Source organism: Camelus bactrianus, chromosome 6 (genome assembly GCF_048773025.1).
Source record: "Camelus bactrianus isolate YW-2024 breed Bactrian camel chromosome 6, ASM4877302v1, whole genome shotgun sequence".
NCBI classification, from domain to species: domain Eukaryota; kingdom Metazoa; phylum Chordata; class Mammalia; order Artiodactyla; family Camelidae; genus Camelus; species Camelus bactrianus.
In genome coordinates this window covers 69153923-69165000 of record NC_133544.1, presented here as the reverse complement: position 1 = coordinate 69165000, position 11078 = coordinate 69153923, and the positions used below count along the sequence as shown (strand labels likewise).

Here is an 11078-nt window from a genome sequence, read left to right as displayed (position 1 = left end):
GAATATAACTCAAAAATATACACAAATCCATATATATATATATGTGATTAAATGAATAAATAGAGAAAAGAGATAAAATTTCTTTGCAGAAAATTTCAAATATTGGATGTAGGTGCTTCTGCCTCCAGGAGGTGAAGTTTAATCTCCTTCCTCAACTTGAGTGAGTGGGCTAGGTATAGTGACTTGCTTCAAAAGAGGAGAGTATGGAAGACGGGGAAACGGCAGATTTACAGTGAAGAAATCTGGCAAATACTACCTTAACCAAGGGACCAAAGTTAATATAATCAGTGATTAAGTTACACTGATATCATGTAACCCCTGACATGATATGATGATAAAGGAACTTCACCTCTGTGGTATTCCTTCCCAAAAGCCACCAGACAGGCCTCGTCAGGAGAAAAACACCCTATAAACCCGAATGCAGAGACATGATACAGAATATCTGATCAATATTTCTCCAACCCATCATGGCCATCAAAAACAAGGAAAGGGTAAATAACTGTCACACACCAGAGGGGATTTAGGAAATATGAGAGCTAAATGTAATGTGGGACCCCACGTTGAATCTTGAACCAGAAAAAAAGCCATTAATGAAAAAAGTGGTAAAATTCAAATAAATTCTGGATTTTGAGTAATAATAATGTACCAATTATTTGACAATTATTTGTCTTCGTGTTGACAATGTCCCACAATCATGTAAAACTGTAACATTAGGGGTAACTAAAACTGAGGGACAGGTATAGGGAGAACTCTCTGTGCTATCTTTGCAACTTTTCTGTAATTTAAAAGCATCCCAATAAAACTTTTATTTAAAAAAGTAAAAGCTTTCCAGTTGACTTTCTGTCCCCAGAGGCAACCTCATGAGAAATTTAACCATCCTATAACCACCAAAAAACCAACTCCTGTTGCTTTTGAAAGAGTGTTAGCTAAAAGAATTCCTGAAGTGTGAGGTATAATTATGGCAGAAAAAAAGTTTTAAATTCCCACAGTATGTAGACAGACAGACCAAATGCATGCTGTTTTGTTATTATTAAGATAAATCAGTAAAAGAATTCAGGAAATGGGAGTTTATCCTCCCATTCTATGCAGCTTTGAAAAGACCATAATTAATTTCTTCCCGTACAGAGCATCACAGAAAGTGTTTCAAGAGGTTTCAGGATCTCCAAAATTATCAGAGAATCAGAATTTATACAGTACTTTAAAAAGATGAAGGGTAAATTAATTCCTTCATATGTTTCTAGTAACTATTTATTGGAATACCACTGCCCATTGCTATAAAAATCACTATCATTTGAGTGGTTCTATGTGCCGAGCACCACGTTACGTACTTTACAAAATCATCCTTAATCTGTTTAACCTTGAAAGGTACATGTCATTCTCCAGTTTTAAAGAGGAGCAAACTATAGCTCTCACAGAAGTTAACAAGGTGACAGCTAGCACAGGATCAAACCGGGATTCCAATTCATCAAGTGGAAATACACCCAAATTGTAACAGACAAGATTTAGGTAGAAAGGAGATAAACTTCTCTGACATTAGGAGAAACCAAGCTCTCGGGTAATATTCTGAACAATGCTACTAATTCACATTCATTAAATAATGGAAAGAAGATGACTCTGAAATCAGAAGGTCCCTTCTCTTGCTCATTGCCTTTGTTTGTTCCCTTGGGCACATAACAAGGGTAAACAGAGTAACAGGTAGGCCTGGGTAATCCGAGTTCAAATCCCAGCTCTTGCCCTCTCTAACTGTATGACTAGGCTGGTCATTTATCCTGAGCTTTGTTTATCATTTATAAAACTGTAAAATAACATGTGCCTTATCTATGTCAAATATTTGTCATATAGGTCAAATAAAACAGATCAAAACTTTTTTAAAGAATAGAGTTCTACTCCAATGCTTTACGTCTTATCTGTAAAATTCCTAAATTTTCTCTCTATCCTGGAGTCATTGACTCAATAAGTAAATGGGAGAAACATTATCAACAAAATACGTACTTCAAGTCAACAATACTTATGGATGTGAGACCAGGGGATAAAACAAGACAAGGAACACAGTCCACCAAAAATCATCCCTGTATTAGTTATATAAAATGCCTCCTTAGACTGAAAGACAAAAATGAAAAGTTGGAGGTTGGGTAGCTTAGTGAAGAAGATAAATCATTTACCAACCTACACAATTTCGTTTTGGCAAGAATAATTTGGTAATCCCCATTAAAATACAAAGGTTAGCTCATATACAATGACATCACAGGTTGACTATGACCCAGAAGGTCAAGGCAGGGGCCTGAATGAAGCAGACATTATCCACCATCAACAAAGGAGATCTACTCAAAATGCTGCATTTCATGCCCTTGCAAGGAAAAAGAAAACAGCTCATATTGTCTATACATTTTTATCTGGGTAATGAATAAATACTATTCCTACTTTACAAGAACGTTGCTCATCAAGCTGTTCAAGCAAAAATATTTACTCTATTAGAGGTTTTTTTATGAAATGAAGTGGGGGGAGGAAGCCTTGCAATTATCTCATTCTTAAATATATTAGCATTCTCTTGTGACTTAGGAGAAAGTGGAATTCCTAAATTCTCAAACCGTGACGTAATATTGGTTTTATTGATTCTTCGCACAATTTGTGGGAGTACCCAATCATTATTTTGACAGTTTTATCATAAGGTAATAGACTTTCTTTTAGATAATTGCAGTTACCACATTCAATTTCAACCTTCCATAGGATTTTTTCCTAGATACAGCTTTACTGTCAGTCCTAGATCACATTACTTTCTTTTTATAGCTATACACACAAAGCATTTTAGGTGTTACACCTAATCATGTCAGCACAATAACAATTTAAAAGCTCATCATTAAGAAGTAAAGGTTAAGCACTTATATGTTAAGACTCCTTTTTATAAAGACATATAGCGTTACATGACATAAGTAAATGAATTACACAAGCATGTAAAAGTCTGAGAGTTACAAAAAATCAAGACGTCTTTTTGGGTAAACTGGGAAATTTGATGAGTTTATATCTAGGCAATAATATTTGCAAACTACAGTGATAACTTACAAGCTTCTTGACTCATGGAAATTATTTAGCCATACAAGTTTCACAACACAGAATTGTGTGACAAAATACTTTTTTCCCGGGGAGGCAGTTTAACATAATCATTAAGAGTTTGGGCTCTGGAATCATCTTGGCATTATTTACTGTTTGACCTGAGGCAAGACACTCAAGATCTCTGTGCCTCGGTTTCCTCATCTGTAAATGAGGATAATAATGCTACTTGTCTTACAACGTTGTTCTGTGAATTAAATACCCAAATATTACATAACGCTCTTAGAAAGTACGTGGCATATAGTATGTGCTATGTAAGTATCAGATACTATTGTTATTATTATTGCTTATGTAAATTGCCTTAAGCAGGTAATAACTAAATAAAGACATGAAAAAAGGATCAAAACAGAAAAGTGACCTAAGCCAATGGATAAGGTGGCAGAAATACAATACAACAAGGAGCCGAGAGATGAGCTGCTCATGGAACGCAGGAGTGTGAGGAGTTCCAACTCTAGGAGAAAAGGCAAATTTGAGGTTTAGGAGTTCTTTGTAGAAAGGATGAATTAATTAGGCTCAAAGAAACTCTAAATATTGAGGCAAAATTTGGTATCTAAGCCTTAAAACTCGATAGGAGAAAACAGCACAGGATTCAACACAGATCTACATAAAAGGCACCATAACTAAGAACACCATCCTGACAAATTTGCAGCCTTCCATAGGTGTGTGTGTTGCGGGGAGTCGGGGGGTGGTGATGAAGGGGCCAGTGTTAGCAGGGCCAGGGGTCAGATAATGACCAGTAGACTGCAGAAGGAGCAACTGCAGAGAGGCTAGGCTTAGTGGCAACTGAATTGAGCTGTTAACCCTCCTGAAAATTCATGCCACAATAATTCTGAATCGAATGCATTTGATCATTTGGGAGGAAAACAAAATCACGTGATTTACCACTCTGGAATTTCAACATTCCACTTCGTAATTATAGAATTATCAGAAAATGATGTGGTGTCTTGATAGGCTTAGGCAAAAAATTTTTTTCTCCTCCATACCCACCCCAAGTCTATTTACCTAATTTTATAAATCAAGAAATAGCTCTTTATTAAAAGGGACAACTGCACTATATAATTTGACATCCAAATTGACTACTTCTCTCAAGATAGACAAAAAGTGTTCCCAACAGTGTGTTTTTAAAAGAGAAAAACAAATCAACATAGTTCTGCAATAATTTTTTTTTAATTTTATTTTTTGCGGGGGGGGGTGTGATTAATTTCTGCAATAATTATTCTGGAATGACCAAACATATCAATAATCAATACCTTACATCAAACTAAAAAAATAAGAAATACTGACCAACAAAGAGGTTTTCTTATGTATTACTCTATGCAAATGAAAGTATTTTTTTAAGTTCTAAGACAATTCTACTTTATTGTAAAATCTTAAAATGATTTTCCTTAAATAAAAAAAATTACAGGAAATCAGGACTGTAACAAAAAATGTAGCACATAGAAGCATAATACATACATGAACCAATTTTTACTTCTGGATCTTTCTTAAGACAAAAGTTCTAGTGGGGGTGGTGGGGATTAAGCAACAACTTGTCCTCAGTCCTTGATTACTTTTATCTCTCAGACTGTGACTTAACCTTGCAATCCCATTGGTCCTTCCCCAGTTACCCTCTCGCCACAGTAATCCTCCATCCGTAACAACCTGTTCAGTTTGCTTTTTTTAAAAAATACATTTTTATTGAAGTATAGTCAGTTTACAATGTTGTGTCAATTTCTGGTGTACAGCATAATGCTTCAGTCATACATGAACATATATATATATTCATTTTCATATTCTTTTTCACTGTAAGTTACTACAAGGTATTGAATATAGTTCCCTGTGCTATACAGTATGAACTTGTTGTTTATCTGTTTTATATATATTAGTTAGTATCAGCCAATCTCGAATTCCAATTTATCCCCTCTCACCCCAGTTTGTTTTTTATATCTTAAAATTTCCCTCCCAAGTTGTTGAGAAAAATGTAAGGGGAAGAACACTACTCAGTAAAAGCTGTCTACGGTTAGAAGGATTTATAAGAAGTTCAGCAAGATATCAACATTAATGGCCAAGGTAGATTGTTTTTTAATTTCCAGTAAACATCCTCTGCTTATACCCACAGTCATGGATTTCATGAACAGAGAGTTCATTAAATGCCGCTGACTATACTGTATATAAAGCATAGTTGGAATCTCATTTCCAATTCTGAGCTTCTTGAATGACAAAAGCTTTCAGCATAATCATTATCATTAATATTTATCATGCAATGAATGTGCTTCTATACTTCTTTTACAAACTAGTGAAAATAAGTCATTTTCTCATGCTGCCAGTTATAAAAAGCAAGTCTATAGATAGAAGAATATGCCTACCCATAAATACAACTTTTATCAACAAAAGCTGAGGGTCCAAAATAAGCTCAAATGACTACCGCTGGAATTTCACCTGAATTGTCTAGACCAGATAGCAGAGAATATCATAGAGCTTTCAAGGATTGGAAAACATCATGTGGTGCAGAAGCTTGAAAAGTCTTTTATTTAAGATTTTAAAAAATGTTTTAAAATTACATAAAACGATGAAAGCCACCTACATGCAATGAGTATGGAAATACGCTTGGCCGTTAACTAAACTTATGTAATCGATAAACAAGAGGTTTGCAAGGCCCTGGAAACATCCCTGTCTACAATGAGTTGAGAAGCTCCAGCATTCACTTCCTCTCAATGAGGCGCTTGCTCCTGGAATGTGCATTAACTCCTTACACTCACTTTACCACCATTAAGGGGGCAGAAAAATTTAAGGCACCATGCAATAAAAATTCAATCACTAATAATTCAAGGATGAAATAATTACTTGAATAGTTAAGAATTAAATGAGGTTCACATATAGAATAGGGAGTGCCTCCTCCTATTTGAAGTGACTTGGAAAGAACATTCCATCTACAGATGATTTAAAAGTCTACACCATGCTCCTGAGGAAGAGCCCCAGTTTTCCAACCTTACAGAAGCATTCTATAAGATGTGCTCTGGATCCTCAATTTTGTAGCCCAAACTGAATTCAATTTTCTTCCTTTCCCAATTCAAAGCAACTCATTTCTATTATAGAAGAGATTCTTCAGTTTGAAATTTCAGATTCATCCTAGGATCCTTTACTTCCTCATCACCAATATCATGTACATTGCCATGCCCTAGAGCCTTTAATTCTTCTTCATTTCCACTGCAAACCTTAGTTCAGACCAGTATTAAATTTTCTAAGAATAGTGCGATAGCTTATTGTTCTCTCTCACTCTAGCCAGTATCTCCTCACTTCAATCCATTCTACACAGCACTGCCATATTATCTTCACCCTAAGGTTCTTAACTGCTGTCGCAATACACAGCTCTGTGTCATGATCAACTATAAAGTATTGCAAGTAATTTATAACTAATATCAAGTGAATATATAATTTCTTAAAACAAATGAAAGTTGATTTACATATTTATATAATAATATAACTCCTCTTCAATGTATTCCAATATATTTTCTTGAGTGGAAGAGTCGGAGGGGAGTTACAGAAAAGCGCTGGGAATCCTGGTTACCACTAGGTCCAAATGATAGCTTTCACGTCTGTCTTGTTGAAAAGCACTACCATAAAAAAAACTACCATAAAAAAAAAACTCTGATTTTGGCACTGTGCTGTTGAGAACCATCGAGGGCTTCCCATTGCCTCCTCAGTCTTGAATTCAGTATCCTCTACCTAATGATCATGCCCCACTATGCTTGTTCATACAGCTTTCAGTGAGTGACTCTGGACTGTTCCTAAGCAGACCTCACACTTTTTCATTTTCCCTCCCCGGTTCACACAGCTCTCTGTCTTCAGTTATCTTCCCCTGCAGCCATATTCCCCCAGCCCATAAGGCCTCTGTAATACTACAGACCAGAACATATCTTTCCATTGACTCCTTCCAGCATGTTTTTACCTTTAAAAGCACATGTAGAATGGTAATTACTATGTACATGCTTCACATATCCCACTAAGCTGGGAATTCTTTGATGGGAAGGCTATGAGATTTATTTCTCTTTCCATCCACTACAGAAACCAATGCAGTGCCCAGAACACAGTGAGCACTCAAATAGCTCTTGATAAACTACAGAAAAATAAAGAACATGAATTCCAACGGACTCAGTCAGTATTCCAGCATTGTTAAGGGACCACTCAAAATCTAATTGGTGTAGATACAAACACCTACAGATGCTTTCTCACAACTCCTTCCTTAATAGAAGCTAGAGTTTAAAAGATGAGAGTACCATGTTCTGATGGCCTAGCACACTGCCAGAAGCCCTAAACCAGTTTTCTTAAAAACTGAAGTTAAGGTCATTCAAAGAGTAAGAACAAAAAATAGTAATTCATTTGAAGAAAACATAATGTCAGTTGTGGGGAGGAGGAATTACACACAGAGCATATCTCCTTAAGAAAATCAAAAGAATAAACTGGAATTCTACAAAACATTCATCATCACAGCAAATTTCATTCAACTGTGTTGTTTGTTTTAGAAGGATATCACTATTAATGGTGGGCTACTTCAAAGCCAGGGAAAACACACTGCTATATGGAAGAAAGCCAGGAAAGGTGTATAAAACCTTCAGGAAGTAAACAAGACCAGTTTTTAATGTGAACAGAGGTATTTTCCCAAAGGCTCTTCAGAAACTTTAATTTGCCTCATATTCAGACTCAAGAATAGTCAATATACTTATAACTGTATTATAATGCCAGCCTCCCTGTTAAAAAGAGCTCTTACAAGTTACAGATGATTAATTTTCATGAAAAAACAATGAACATTTAGATAATCTTCTCCTGTTTAAGAATATTTCCACTTTCATATCTACTCCATTTAGGAAAATCTCAGGAAAATACCGTGTTTTCTGTGGAAAACACAGTTATCTACGGTACTCCTCTTAGTAGAAAGTCACCATGCTTAGTGAGAAACACTCATTCACTCGTGCACACATTTAATACTTGAGACTTAACAGGGAGCTGGATGTCCACTAAAACTGGGGAGCAATGAACAATTATAAAAACAACAACAACAAAAAACAAAATCTCTAACTTTAGTGCAAAAGTTAAGATGGGGAGGTGTGATCCCAAGGGTAGATCATAAAACATGGGATTAAAATTCAGGCTTCCTTTAGCAACTCAGTTTATAACTGGTCACCACTTTCCAATTATACTCTCTTGGTGCAATTAGAAAACAGGATATAAAAGAGGAAAAAAATGTATTTGGATACTTAAAGGATTTGTTCAAAATATAACAACTTTCATTTGTAAGAAAACAGACCCAAATGTAGTCTACCTGCCACTCATTATTAACTAAAATGCTGTTGGTAATATGCTATGCTAGGAAGACAGACTGCCGAACAAGGTAGGACTCAGTCACTGGAAGTGACGGCATGACGGTAAAGAGCTCTTCGTTTCCTGCTTTTTGCTCAGGTCTGTACTTTGACAGGAAAACCTGCAATCCTATCCTGACAGCATTTCCCCAACAGTTATTCCAACTGCTACCCCAGTCACCGTAGTGCAGTAAAAGGAGCTGCGGGTGAGGAGCAGGAAGCCTTGAGTTCGACTCTCAGCGCCACCATCCACCACCACGCCCTTTACTGCCACCTCTGTTCACAATGTCTGCAGAGTCTGTTTCCTCACCTGGGCTATTCTGAGGCCACAGAAAACCACAGGAATGCTTACTACTATTCTCCCTCAGAACAATCCAACTTTGGAGTCCATTAAGATTCCCCTGAGGAAAAGGAAATGGTACAATGTGAATAAATTTCCCTATTCTGTCTAAGTTGGGAGGAAGAAAAATAAATCAATTCAATATAACTGAAAAACTCATTTTGGAATCTGGGCTCTATGAGGGTCAGCTCTATGTAGCAATAATCATAGGACCATGGCCAAGTCACTCATCCTCTCTGGAGCTCAGTCTCCATAATATCTCTATCTTAGCAATACGATACGTTAGTTTTGTTGGTACAGTAAGCAACAATACAACATAAAAGTACTCTAAAAGACTGCAAAACATTACTTAACCAGGGGCAGTAACAAAATCAGCACAACAAAACTGTTATCAAAGCACCGTCCAGGTTTCTTTCCAACTACCGAGATGATGGGCAGAACATACGTAGCATCCTCTAAAAATTATCCCACAAAAAACCCTAGAGTACTCCTTAAGAGTAGATACTTTTCAAGTATATGTTACTGAAATCACATGGCTTATGTGTCCCATGCTATTAACTGTACCTTTTTATAGAAGGAAAAAACAATTTAAAAGCAAGCATTGATCGAGTCAAAGTAATAGTACATACATAGTACTCTCCACTCCCAAAGGAATAGGATTTTTCCCCCCGATTTCTAATTTTGAAAGGGAAAAATTAAAAATACAAACCAAGACTGACTGAGACTTGCAGCTCATTAAAGCTGAGGTGATTTCCCCTATATAGAATTCTATTGATCTCCATGGTCCATGCTAGACAAAAAGTGTGGTCAGGGAGGGGGATGATGGATGCCTCTGCCAATAGCACTGAACAAACCTGTTAGCTAATTGCTACCAAAGACAATTATCCCCGCATTGTTTCATAATGGAAACACATTACAAAACTCTAATATACACACAGGGAAATTTGATGATTTGACTGCGGAGCCATGTGCATTGAATTTCATTGCCAAAGGCCAGCCAGGTCGCTGCTGTGAAGGGGAAGAAAGTGTCAGAATATAAGCCACAGTATCTTAAAGCTCTTTACTTTAAGGGTGCAAAAGGAGGAGGGTGGGTGGGAGGAAGGAGGAGGGGTGAGAAAGACAAAGGAAAGAAAGGAAGACAAGCCAGCATCATCAGCAAACTGAATGAATTTACCATCTGGCAATAATTTTAACATTTTCTGTTACTTTTTCAAAATGATAAACCTCTAATAATGGTTGGTCATTAATCATAGAAAGATTTGGGGGGGAAAAAAAAACACTTGCTGTCCAGAAGAATATTTTCATGGCTTTTTTGACTGGCAGTCAGCCTACTGGCAAGTATGGAGTTAAAAAGGTGGCTTCACAATAGCCTAGTATGATGATTAAAAAATAACATCAAATATCTGTCATGATTTTACTTAAAGGAAAAAAAAAATCTGACTCTATAACGACTCACAGTAAAGCAGCCATTAACCCAACCAATTACAAAAGAAAAAGCCTCGAAATACCGTTATGTGATGGTACATAATCATAGTGTAATTCAAGCATACAATATTTACATTTGCCTCCTTTCCAAGAAGCCACATTCTTGAAATACCCTTTCCTTGATATGTTTCTAAATATGCTCATGTCCTTCTCCAGTGTATTCATGCAAGACATTTAATCCTAGCATTGGAATTATAGGAATTCTGATATACAGTACACATCAAAATTATATTCAGTGCTATTTAACTCTACTGTGTAAAATGGTACAAAATAAAAAGAAAAATGTACCAAAGATGTGCCAGTGTTATAAAGATGAATTAACGGCTACAAAATTTATGATCAACCTATTAACTTCATAATTCACAAGTCAATGAATTCTGTTTTACTGTGTGGGACGCTGCTCTGTATGGGCCGGTCTACCTGCTTCCGACTATGCTGACTACTATTTTGACAAGACCTGGATAGCAGTAGGTCCAAAGCAATCAGAAGGTTGACTTTGACAAATGGCGGTGCTGCGGCGAAGTTGAAAATAACACACATCCACTTTAATCTCTTTCTTGATTAAATCGAAACCATACCATTCTGACATCATGTGATTTGCTCATGAAGCATCACTGCAGGTTACTTTAGAGGCTACATCTATTGAAATGATATTGAATTTTTAGGGGAAGTACTTAATTCATTCAAATGAAACCTTCACAAGGTAACTGGGCCACCAGTCCCTGGTAGCTGCAGATTCAAAGAAAATCAAAGGAGAAATCCCTGACAAAAAATAAAAAGATAAAAATCCAACATGTACCCCTGAATGG

The 11078-nt window shown here is 36.4% G+C and overlaps 1 protein-coding gene across 12 annotated transcripts in view; it reads right to left on the bottom strand.

Moving 5' to 3' along the window:
- Positions 1-11078, bottom strand: part of CDIN1 (CDAN1 interacting nuclease 1) — a 224746-nt gene that overhangs the window by 150356 nt on the left and 63312 nt on the right. The gene's annotated exons all lie outside the window — the stretch shown is intronic.